Source organism: Spodoptera frugiperda, chromosome 3, assembly GCF_023101765.2.
Source record: "Spodoptera frugiperda isolate SF20-4 chromosome 3, AGI-APGP_CSIRO_Sfru_2.0, whole genome shotgun sequence".
NCBI lineage: Eukaryota > Metazoa > Arthropoda > Insecta > Lepidoptera > Noctuidae > Spodoptera > Spodoptera frugiperda.
The window spans coordinates 5,773,717-5,787,108 of NC_064214.1; the positions used below are offsets into that span (position 1 = coordinate 5,773,717).

At 34.5% G+C, this 13,392-nt stretch overlaps 1 protein-coding gene across 2 annotated transcripts in view; it reads left to right on the forward strand.

Moving 5' to 3' along the window:
* Positions 1-13,392, forward strand: part of LOC118273896 (uncharacterized) — an 80,285-nt gene that overhangs the window by 32,746 nt on the left and 34,147 nt on the right. For both annotated transcript variants that reach the window (XM_035591082.2, XM_035591083.2), the window contains one exon: positions 11,409-11,442. The gene's annotated coding sequence lies outside the window, so the exon portion shown is untranslated. The remainder of the gene's footprint in view (positions 1-11,408; positions 11,443-13,392) is intronic.

Here is a 13,392-nt window from a genome sequence, read left to right on the forward strand (position 1 = left end):
TCCTATTTATGGAAAATAGAATTGGAAAAAATGGACATAATAATCTTGATTTTCACTTTCCCTGTGGAATTTTGGAAATTTTTAGAAGTGTTGTGTTGTGTGAAAATTAGTGTAAAATCTCTTGTCTGTTGTGATTGGTTACTAGTGCGACTGTTGCACGCGTCCTATTTGTCACACCTAATTAACTTACGTATGTGATGAAATCATCTTACTTTCTTTGTCTCAATTATTTTCGTGAAAGTTTTGTTGAAAATTGTTACACTAAAAAGAAAAATCCTAATGAATTTGTGGGCAACGCACATAGGAAATTTTGGGGTACAAATCGATTACGCATTTGGACAATGTCTTACGATAACATTTGTCTGCAGAACTAGATATCTAACTACCTTAGACAGTCTAGACTAAGCGGGAGACTACTATACTCGTAGATGTGTCTATAACTATCAATGACGATACGGTACTATTAGTCCTGAAGAGTCTTCAGATACCAAGAATATATAAACTGCAACTAATGGGATGTTTCTGTAACTATCAGTGTCGATACTAAAGTCCCAATGAGTCTCTAGATACCAAGAATACATAAACTGCAAATAACTCACTTATAAACTACTTGAACAGGTGGTTTCGACTGCACCTTATTTTTAGCAATCTAGTACTATAATGCTTGTAATAATATAGACCAAAATCTTGTATCTATTGTGTATTCTTACGAACAAAATACTTCCATTACGTGTTGCTAAATTTGTCATTGGTGGCTTTTGCTATTCTTGTCAGTAATTGGTCGACTAAACGCCTTGATACACTTTGCACAATAGCCCTGGGAACGAAACTTTTTGCTTACCTTCATCATACAAAACGTCTTATCAACCACACCTTTAATTAAACTCTATTCTCTAAGTACTAAAGTTTATATTCACTTGAGTAGTTGCTGTCGTGACGTGGTTATAAATAATTGTCTTATTAAGAAAAGGTATTTAGTATACTAATGAGATTACTTCATTAAATCTTTCAATTAGATGTTGTGTTAATGATAATGATGTGTATAATCAAGGTTTTAATTTTATGTTTGTTTAAATGACTTTGTTAAGGTTTTTATAATCCCCTTTACAACGTTCCTATGTGATGTATTTTGACTGTATTACGGCCCATGGAGCTAAAGGGTTATTTTATCGTTTGCCATGTTTTTGTGACCTGTTTAGGCTCTGAGTTACCAACACGAATATCCAAAATAATACTTTATTCAATTTGAGTACTGAACTCGAGTCGAGACTCCTTATAAACAGACATCTGATTAGATATATTGAGGTTATTGACCTTTAAATACTCAAACGTATCCCATTCATCCCATATACACACATACATATACCTACATGTAAATATTTTCCATATCAAAAGCAACAAGTACTGGCTACTCACACGTGTGTCAGAATCTTTATACATGAGTATCATACGTCCTCAATATTCAAGTTATGATCCTCAACAGACTACACTATAAGGTCCATTAGCCAATCGACCATTTACACTGCATGTACCATTTGACCGTCTGTCACCGTTCTATAAATACTGGCTTTGTGCGCATACGCAACGACTCCACATGACCTTTGTGTCAAATTCATTCAGTATTGTACTGATACTGATATGATCGCCTCGGCTTTTTACCTGTGTTGAGGTTTTCCTTTTTAAGGATTTGGCTGATAACAATGTAGAATCGTGTTTTGTATTCTAAGAAAGTGAAAATACATTGTAATAATTTAATGTTCATTTATTTATTATTTATGTTGAATATTTAAGAGAAGAAGGAAGGCAATGTTCATAAAATTGGGTTTTTACTATTGAGATATCAGGTTCTATAGGTATTGAGTACTTACCTGTCTAAAACAGGGGCCTGTATCTGTCACACGTATAAGGAAAATGGACAGACAGCGTTTGAAACCCCGATCATTTCACATTTCACGAAATATCTAAAATTTATTTCATTTCAATCAGAATTTCTCCGAGACACGACTTCGAAATAACAATATTATTCACTTAACAATCACAAAAGCTCCAAATCTTTGTTGATCACTTCAAAAGTCTGTTCTCCTAGTACACTTATAATGAAAGTGAAAAGGAGACAGTGTAGGCCTAATGACGTTTTCACTAAGTCTTTATGATCCGACAACATTATTGGGAAAGCTCGTTATATAGATTACAGTGATCACTGTCCATGTTTTCTAATGTAATATGCTGTAACTTTGTGTGGTAATGTTATACGTGAGGCGTAAGGAAACGCGCAGTTATACAGTGCAAAAAATGTAGAGCATTGATCTTCTTAACTGTTATGCGATCCTGGTAGCTGCGGATAAAAAGAGTTGCGGATTAAAGTACAAAAAATTATGAGTATGAACGGGATTTTCGTAATTTCTGTCAAGACTTCGGAATTGTAAAATATTTACTATATGCATGGTAGTCTTATCTTATGTGCAACTCAAAATATATTGCTGATCGTCATTGAAAGGTTAGTTTATCTTTGTAACGGAAATATCTTCAGTATATCAAATTGTCTGACATTTTGTTTTACAATATTATTTGCATTTAATATAATGGAGTTTAAAAGGCCACGTATTAGGGTATCCGATTTATTACTTTGTTGCTCAACTGTAGGCACCTATGCAATGACAACATCGTTTCATTGGCCGCTGGCACAAAGTAAATGGACATTGGGTTTTTACAGAGGGATAGTCAGCTAAGTATTGATGTGCTTACAAATACTGTCGCGTGTTATGATATCCTGGTAGCTCGGTGCAATAATGTTGCTGCCAAAGTTTGTTTGTTATTCAAATATAGTTCTAATATTATGATTATATCGGTTATACAATTTCAGAATGTTTTTTAGATTTAAAAATCATACAAAATATATTTTTTTTTGATTTAACACTAATTTAGGCACTTTTGCATAACATTACGCACACACACAACGTCACGCCTTTTTTTTTTTATCCCCGAAGGGGTAGGCAGAGGTGCACATTACGGCACGTAATGCCGCTATTCAATGTACACCCACTTTTCACCATTTGTGTTATAAGTCCCATGTAATAGGGGGTGAGCCTATTGCCATATTCTGGACACAATTCCAGACTCCGTGCTACTACCGAGAAATTTTCGAAAATCCGAAAAAAGCCCAGTAATACTTTGCCCGACCCGGGAATCGAACCCGAGACCCCTTGTTCGGCAGTCGCACTTGCGACCACTCGACCAACGAGTCAGTCAACGTTACGCTCAGCTGTTAATATTTTTATTTCATACAACATAGCTCCCCATTTTTACATAGCATCAACACGGACAAAAAAATTGCAACAATTATTAATATAATTTCCGTTTAAACGTTTAAGATGTCGACACTACCATAGCGAATCGCCGGAACAGCAGTCAGTCAGTTGCTTCATCCACTAACCTATGACCACGTTGGGCATTGTGTAACCATAAACTCTTAAAAAACTGTCAATCAGTAGAATAGAGTCCCAAAGACACAATGGTAAACAAAACATAATTTTAGCAACATTTTAATTTCATGGTCAGTTGGCGGAGAGCGGTGACCAAGGTTATGCGCGTGGAACACCGTTATTCATAACTCCGATGCTTATGTTTAGCAAATGTTTTGTGATTGCGTTTGATAGCCATAAGTATTTACCAATGTTTGAGTGGTTTATAGAACAGTTTTTACTTTAGTAGAGTCAAATTTTGATTACTATTTTATCTTTTAGCAAAATTTTAGTGTTGGTATTAAAATAATTCGTTTTCGTGAAAAGTTGCATAACTATTAATTTGGATAGTTATTAGTTTCTTCTTCCGTTGTTAAATAACGTATTTCTCGTTATAATTCAGAGTTTGAATAATTTATTATCCGTCTGTAGGCGACAGGTTCCTGTTTATAATTTATATTTATATACTTATATCTAGTAATAAAAACCTTAAATTGTAAGAAAACACACTTGTCTTTAAAAAATTGTTAACATTTTTTTAAAGAAACGTTATAAAATGACGAGTATATTTTCCCGATTATATTTTTTTTTACGACCAATTAAGAAGAACATTTTATTAAGACTACAAAATATAAGACTGTATTATCTATCTGTATTTAACTGAGAATAGTTAGTTCGTGTTTATATTGATGATCACCATCTTAGGAAGGTGTATAGTAAGCTATAAAAGTGTAATTATTAAACGTAATTATTTTTCTTTGTGTACTTTAACCTTACTTTGACCGGCGGCTACTAATCAAAAACAAATATAATATGTAAATACATTTTGGAAAGTCACGACATTATCATTCAAGGAAATAAATTACGAATATTTTATGGAATGCACTAAAAGGAATCAGATGTATATCTTCAATACACATAAATTAAATTGAATGATAAAATCACACAGTAAAGTACTAAATGTAAATATTATTTGAACAAATCGAATACTAGAGGGAGAAAGCTATAGATTATAAATATGCATAGCTGTGATGATTTCTCTAGTTGCACGCTAAGGTGCGTTTTCTTCTATGAAAACTGCAATTGCATCGCTTCGCCCGAATTGAGTAACGAAACTCAATAAATATAGACACAACTGAGTTTTTATTGCATAATCTATGATGCTTTTTCGGCACTCTGATTTGTGAAGCATTTTCGTGTATTTTATTTCGGTGAAAAGATTTCATTAAAACTATTTTTGTATTAAATGAATATTGTACATACTCATACATATTTTTGTAAAACATTAATGCGACGTTGTATTAATTTTCATATACTAAAAGATATTGGTAGATGTCTTATCGAGTTTAACGTGTCATACGATAACATTTACTATCAGTTCATTTAAGTATTCAAAATTAATTAACTTTTAGTCAGTTCTATTTTTAGTGCTTCGTAAAAAATTCTTTAGGAGGCTAAACTTTTCTAGAATTACAAAGGGGACGTCCATTAATCACACGAGGTTCCATTGGGGGAGGGGGTTTGATAAAACATCACGAGGGGTACGGAGGGTTTCATAAAATATCACGTGTATTTATTTTTTCGTCAAACGTTGTGTGGGTGTATTCTATGGACTAAAACTTTAACCAAATTAACCGCCGTACTCAGAGTCACTTAATGGTTACTTAACCCAGTCCTTAGTAATTGTTTTCAATACAAAACCGTTAGTAAGGAATAGTTTAAGTAATCATTAACTGTCTCTGAGTGCGGCAGTAAGTAATATAGTTTTATTACTTAAAAATGTCTGAGTGGTGACATTTTTATGAATGGGTCATAACAACACTCAAAACACCTCACCTGCATTAATGGACGGCGCCAAATACTGTCTCTTTGCAGTTTTAATTGAGTTAAACATTGTTATGTATATTTCACTGGATTTCAAGGTAGTAATAAATAAGAGTAGAGAAATAGTTGGATTACCTAGTTTCCGCTTGAGAAAATAATTCATGTTTCATTCGTATGGTATTTTACATTTCAATCGTTATTTCATCGATGCGTTCACCACTATAAAAGTTACATACCTCGATCACAGAAATTAGCCGTGTTCCATGAAATAAAGGAAACCACAGTAAATAGCCGATGTGCAATGTGCCGGGTACTTGATTCCTGCATCAAGTTCGTATGATCATAATCTGCTGGATTAATGACCTTTGTGAGATGTGAATGTGAATAGCGAAAACATTTAAATTTTCTTAGCCCTATATATGTATATTAGAGAGAATCTTAGTTATTAAGAGTCAAGTGAGTACTTTGTTGTTCTTAATGGGATATCACATTGCTATTACAGAATATGTTAATGGTGCTCTCACGTGTCCACTCTATGGCAGAATATTTATAACAACGGTGGTTTTCCAGCCACAGCCCATGACAAACGCCAGTAGTCAATGAAACGGTCACCGTAGCCGAAATCGGCATGGAAGCAATATTATTATTACATTGAAAAATACTTGAAAACAAATGACTAAAACGTGTGTACTATTTCTTTCTAAACGTTCTACGCGACAGGTGATGAATGTTAAACAATTTTAATACCTTTTATTAAACGGCATTGGTATCGTCGTAAGATCAACAATAAAAAACAATTAAGTTCTTGTTAATGCTGATGACACGATAAATGATAAATCAAGTTCCTTTAATAGATTGTAATCTACTTTTAACTGTTACTTTATCTCTTAGATATCTAGATATAATATGTATATCTGTATTATTCATGTGCTTAAGTACCTAATTCTAATTCGTCATTACCCTATTAATCTAATGATTTAAGGGAAATTGTGTTCTTTTCCTTAACGGGGCGACTACTTTTTTTACTAATTTGATGAGGTATTATATTTGAAACAACAACGTCATTCCTTTTGTCCCCGAAGGGGTAGACAAAAGTGCATCTGCACATTACGGCACGTAATGCCGCTATACAATGTACACCCACTTTTTACCATTTGTGTTAGAAGTCCCATATAATTGGGGGTGAGCCGATTGCTTTAAATATAAGGCGCAATAAGCAATTAAGCTAATATTATTAATAAATAAGCTTTACAAAATTCATGTTATATACCTCTGCATTCAGTATGCCTTTTATTCATATTATATACCTCTGCATGTCTTTGAGTGACAAAAACAGGCATTACATTTATTGGTACTAAAGTAAAAAGTAGGTTGATACCTACTTTTCTCTACAAAGAACTAGGTGGTGATGCATCAAACGTCTCAGCGGAGATGTAATACTTATTGTTATTTTGAAATGTCAGTAGCCAGGCGTGACCGGTTCACGGACGAGTGGCTGCTGAGCCCAGAGTGCCGGAGGTTGAGTGACTAAGTGACTCATACCTCACACTTACTTGATATCCTCGGTCTGTGAGGAAGGACAAGGCTGTTACTCACTTTCTTTGATCATTGTGGGCCAAGTAGTTAGTTATACATTGTTTCTTTTAACAAAGATTTGGTATGATTTGTTCATATTATGATGTAGTTATTGACAATATTAAATCGTATTTAAAAGCTTATTACTATATAATACAATTGAACTCTGTTAAAAGTAAAGATTTGTACAGATATTTCCATACATTCTTTTATGAATTTAGTATATTTAATGATCTCGTTAATGACGATCCGCTACATAAATACAGCATCTCGATTTATTGAACTGGTTCGTTGGCAGTCAAGCAAGCATGACTAGTGAGCATGAATTTTACAATCTATTATTAGGATAGGTTTTTTTTGCAAAAATTGGATTTTTCTACATCCACTACGGAATGTGGATTTATGACCGGTATTTGATACACATACATACATAACCTCACGCCGGTCTCCCATGGGGATAGGCAGAGACAATACAACGCCAATTTCTACGATTCTTACACACCTCTTTCGCTTCATCAACAGTCATTAGTCTTTCAATGCAAGCTCGTCGGTTAAGGGTACTTTTTTTGGCCCTGTTTTATTATATCGCCACCTTGGCTGTATGTCCGCTATATGTCCTATGTCCGATTAGGGCGCCCTCTACCGACAGTTTTGATATAGTACAAATTTGATAACAATAACCTGCATTTGCAATTCCTTTGGTGTTGCGGCTGATCACTTAACATCAGTTGATCCAATCTTTAATTTTTTCTTCTGATTTTTAAGATAAGTAAATGATGTTTATCTTAAAAATAATTTCAAGATTATAGGCCTCAATGATGAAGTTGATAATCTTTCTAAATCGTGACTGATTAAAGATATAGATAGACTAAGCAACAATCTTAATTGGTGTGCATTTAAACTGTACGTTGCTTATCTTTGCCATTAAAAAAAATATACTCCTTCTTTCGGGCTTCGCTGCAGTCGAGTAAAAATATTAAACGAAGCCACTCATAATTGTATTTCTTTTTGTCAAAAATCAAGGTTATGATCTTGTAAGGAAATACCTATGTGCATAAGTGTATGACATGTGTGTGTGCGTCACACTCAGGTAAGCAGTTTTTTGGAACAACTTTTTTGAATTTTATTATTTTTCGTCTTGATTTTTGTACGTGTGGTCAACAGAGAAATGGAGATGAGGTATTAAAATAATAATGGAGATACTACAGGTATCTCCATATAAGACAAAATGGAAGTGATGATGACACATCACAACTTTTTGACACTACATCTCTGCAAAAGGCAATAGGTTTATCAGTTCCAGTTATCACGAAAAAGTACGCATGTATTTATTTATACAGTTTTACATCGTTATTATGATTTAGCTATCTTAGTTAAAAGTCAAAACAAGACAGATCACTTAATTCAAAATTAAGAAGATTGGTAGTTAATCTTATACATACGTCAAAGGATTTAAAACAGCAATCGTATAAGTCTCGGTCGCATTATTCAATGAATTGCAAACCCTGCATTCAGAGCTTATGCATCTTATGATATATCTAAATGGATACAAATGCAATATGTACCGTGTACGCGGCTAAGTAATGGCTTATAAGGAGAGATTGGAATATAAATGTCGGACTTGACCCACTAGCATTCTAGTATCAGTCGGCTATCTGCGAGAACATACTATTGTTTTAATTTAATATTATCTGCAGACACTATTGTTGTTTTAGCGCATTGAGAGTATAAAGTAGTGGTTGTTTAGGTGCCCTATTTGTTTTAATGAGTGCAATATGTTGTGATAGTGGTCACCAGCTCGGATGCCAAGCAAGGTTTAGCTACTAGCTATGTTTCGGCACGAATAGGCCAGCTCGACCGTTGTGATACACGGCCTCACAGAAAACCATCGTGAAACAACGCTTCCGTTGTGTTTCGTTATGTGAGTGAGTTTACAGGAGGCCCAATTAACCCCCTTCCCAGTCGTCCTAATCCCTGATGCATACAAAAGGCCGGCAACGTAGGTACTTGTAACGCCTCTGGTGTTGCCGTTGTTCTCTGACGTCACCAGTTTTGTGTCATAGGTCGTAATAAACAGATCGATCTGTTTTGATTTTTAAATATCTCAGTCCTAGCTCTATCTGAATGATGAAATTTTCAGTTTATGAAAATAGACTTTTACTGTATCAAAACCGTATCATTTCTATGAGTATCCACTGCATCTCAACTTAACCCTTCGGAAAATTACCAGTAACTAAAGTATTGCAAATTCAATACGATTAGGGGATGGCCTACATCCAACAGATTAAAAATATTAATTTATTGCAGCTAAGCCATCCATCACGTTACACGATGGAATTATTGATAAAGAATTAAAGAGGGATTTAAACTCTTCGATAAGATGCCAGCCTAGTACTTGATCGCTATACTAAAATATATTTCATGGATTAGAGATAATCCATACCTACCTTATTGTACTTTTATGTACCCAATAAAGAGTTAAAAGGATTAATAATTGGAAGTAAACATTATCCACATGGAATTAAAATGATTAAATATTTCATACGCAGATAAGTTTATTACCTTCCTTATGTTTTAAAGCAATTTTCCTTGCATTTAATTTCCTAAAAGGAAAATATGAAGGCTTCACTCATGGCTACTTAGGTATAACTTATACTTAAATATTAAATGCTATCCTTGTTGTTTAACAGAGTTTATAAATACAGCGATCATGTGTAAGGATTTTAAAATTATTTTTTGTTCCTTCATCTTAACTCATGCTCATAAGTTAGTACAATATTCTATGAGGCTATGGTTATAAAAAAAATATAGTTGACTACGATATACCCGCAGGCGAGGCATGACGCCGGTGACCTTACGCAATTCCGGGTGTTGGTGTCTGGGGTACACAGTGCAAGCTTCCGTTCTCTTCTGCGGTGCTAGTACTTGAACTCGTTATCTTCATACTTTTGACAATATGGTTTCTTCCTTTGTTTGTTGGGGAAATACTAATTAATAAAATACATACTTTTCCTACCTTCCATGAGAAAACCAATTGACCTTTTTTACTCCGGTCAGTCTTTAGATTTCCCAATACTTACATTCACTATAGGTACGATCTCAGTTATTTTCTATACAATAGGTAAACATCGTGAGAAACACACACCCAAACAAACAATACGTACTAAATGATTCTAAACATAATAATAACAGGTATTGGTCGGTATCTCAGATCAGTTAAGCAAGCTCAACGTCAGTGAACGTGAAGCCAAGAGCCGATTGCGCACGAAGACGCCATTTGTAAGTTTTGCAACGGAGTCACGGAAACACCCGAGTCGAGGATCTTCGGAAATTGATATTTGAAAATCGAAGACCTTTTCCGAACAATGCTTTGGAGTAATTAACTCCTGGTGAGTTATGTTCTCCTGGTTGACAGAGTACCGCTCAACTGATACTAGCTAGTACTTGAAAGAAGCATTGAGAAAAATATCTTTAAAGTCTTTGCTTTCTATAGGCCGTCTGTAAATATTTACTTACCCTACATAGTTTCTTTTGACCTAACCTAACAATGATACCAGCATACCGGTTATCGTACTAGCAAAGATCGGCTGTTCCTAATTACAGCCGGGATTGCTTAACTCAACTGGTTTGGTAGTTGTGCAATCTCCTACCATTTCTGCTAGCCTGGTACTTTAGATCATAAGTACCGGTGTGTCGTGTTCAATTAGGAAGAACGACTTGTTTATATTTAGCCATTTTATCTGAATGATCTTGTTTGAAGTAAAATGAGAAATATTACCATTAGTATTACCTAAGTCAATTTATAGATTTAAGATGGTCATCTTTAATTTCAAACTGCCTTGTTTTGGTCTGGTGGGAGGCGTAGTCCTTTGTTTTGTTCGTTACTATTAGTATCAGTCATATACACGCAGGTTTCAGCGTAAAAAGCATGTGATTCATATGATACACAATCTACTACATTTATCTAGACCCATAAATGTTTACTAATGCACCAGGATATCTTCATAAAAAAATAATGTTTAATAATTGATCACAACCATAACCATAACTCAATGTCGTCGACCAGCGATCACGTGAAAAATAGTTCAGTCACCTTTCATGTCCACCCCTTTGTCTGTTCAAACCTTTACCTAAACACAGTATTGAATTATACCACCTATAACAAAGGTTGTAGTGGTTAAATTCCAATTTAAGCTACACAAACGATCATCCATTTTCACATGAGCTATGATTATTGGGACTTGTCGAAGTTATGTGGGTCAATTCGTATTGGGAAATAATAGGGTGGATGTCCCGATTGCTGACTCTTTGACACGCGAACATCAAATGAGGTGGTGGTAACAACTGGTTTGTGAAGGCATGTGATGTATTTATTATTGTGTTTGCGCCATTTTTTATGAACCTTGTTGTACAGTAGGCAAATTAAGGTTAAGCATCTGTGAAGGCAATTTGTGGTTTGTGTTGTTGAGTGTTTTGGCTACCAAACAAAAAATAACACGAAATGTTTATGTAGTTTTTCGTTGTTAATAGTTTTCCTTTTTGTTTCAGAATGCGTGTGTTGGATGGCTAGATTAGACAAAAGGTAGGATTTCATTATCTGTTTATTTACTTTTTATAGTGCACCTATTTTTAAATAAATATCGCATATACAACGATTAAAAGACACTGGGAACGATACGAGCAAAAATTTAATCAAGTCATTTACTTTATCTAAGTCTATAAAAAGACAGCGTAATACGTAAACACAATCATATATCTTCATCGTTGAATTAAGTAATCCTTTTTAGATATCGTATCAGAAATTAATGCAGTAAGAGCAAAATACAACTGCTAAAAACTAGGGAATTCAATATTCTACTACAGTCTTGCATACATTGCTTTCACAAAATTTAATCTGAAATCCTTAGCTTTGCGTAGCGCTTAAGGTAAGAAATTCTGCTTGTGAAATTAACTAGAAAACGTCTAATGTTGAACAAATACTTCTTAAAAGGTTGTCATAATCTTAACCATTTAGTTGATAGTGCTTTGATGGCTGGTCGCACTTTTCGGACATAGTTGGGATCACAGATACCTTCCAGCAATTGAATCAGCTTGATACAGCATCATGTGACATTTCATCGTATGCTACATGTCGTGCGGCGAGGAATGGCTGCGCTAGAGAAAGCGTAAAGCGGCTCGCTGGACCGAGACCCACGCTCTGCTCATCACACGACAGGGCTGTCGCTGCCGATATCTGATTTATTGCTGTGCATCTTCCTTGTTCAGATAATTTGTAATTTGTGTACGGAACACACGCACGATTGTGTGACAAAATGCTGATATTTTCAAGAGTTTGTCGCTAGATGTGGAGTCTTCATTTTAGCTTTTGATAATAACTCGTATCCAAAAACTGCGACGAGGCAGGCCAATCAGAGAATTGATAATCTGACGATTATGATTCATGCCATTTTAAGTATTGATGTATTTGTCTATTAGTACATGTACATCTTCTTGATATACAACACTACCTTAAACCTAAGTGATCGTCGCTTCAAGTCTAAAAAACATCAACAATATCAGATATAAAGAATATAACAGAAAGAGTTTAATATGGAACTAATATTATCCCCTCTACCCTGAGCCAACCCTGCGTAGAGAAGACGCAACATATTCGTGAGCGATACTCGACTAGTTTACTATGTCCCGTGTTTTTCCAAATTATCCGCACTGGTACTAATGTGCAACATATACACATGCACAGAAGGTTCAGTCCATAAAGTACCGTTTTAGGAAAGAGATTTAGGGTCTTCTAAATATGTTCCTTAAGAATTTATACATTCTTGGCTCACCACACGTCCCAAATGGGGCCAGGTTTTGATTTATAAGAATCGGTCACTTTCGGCTACCAAAGGCAAAAGAAAATGAAATGTTAATTAGATAAATAAAGCCGAGAAGGTATTTCTTAGGAGTAACAAGCAAGTCGGTGTCTTTTAGCTGTTGAAAAAGATGATGATAAGGATGATAATTAAAAACGTATACACAAGTGCATTTATGATTTGTAAATGATGTTTAAGAAAAGTTAAAATAGTATAGTATACCTTTTGTATCAATTTCTCGTGTCATTATAATAATGTGTCTATAATGTAGATACGAGTGCATGAACAAATGCAATTCTGTTTGGTTTTCAATCGTTGTTCAGTTTTGTGCCGGAAATGTTTGTGTCAGGACAATGTTTGGCTAATTTAATGGTTTATAGAACTTTTCGATAGTAAATTGTTTCGTTGTTTTGATGTTATTAAGTGTTTAATTTTTCAATAAGATTTTGGTCAGTTTTAAGATACCTATTTTGAGAAAATTCAAACATTGAAAGCTGCAGCCTTATCAACAAGAAAACAGCAATAAGAAAGACTTGTAAAAATGAATGAGTTAATATCCAGCAGTGGACGGAAACAAACTTATGATGATGAGCACAAAATTTGAAACAATTGCGTATATAAAGAACGAAATACAATGTATTTATCTGTTTCTCATGACAATATCATTAAATCTGTGG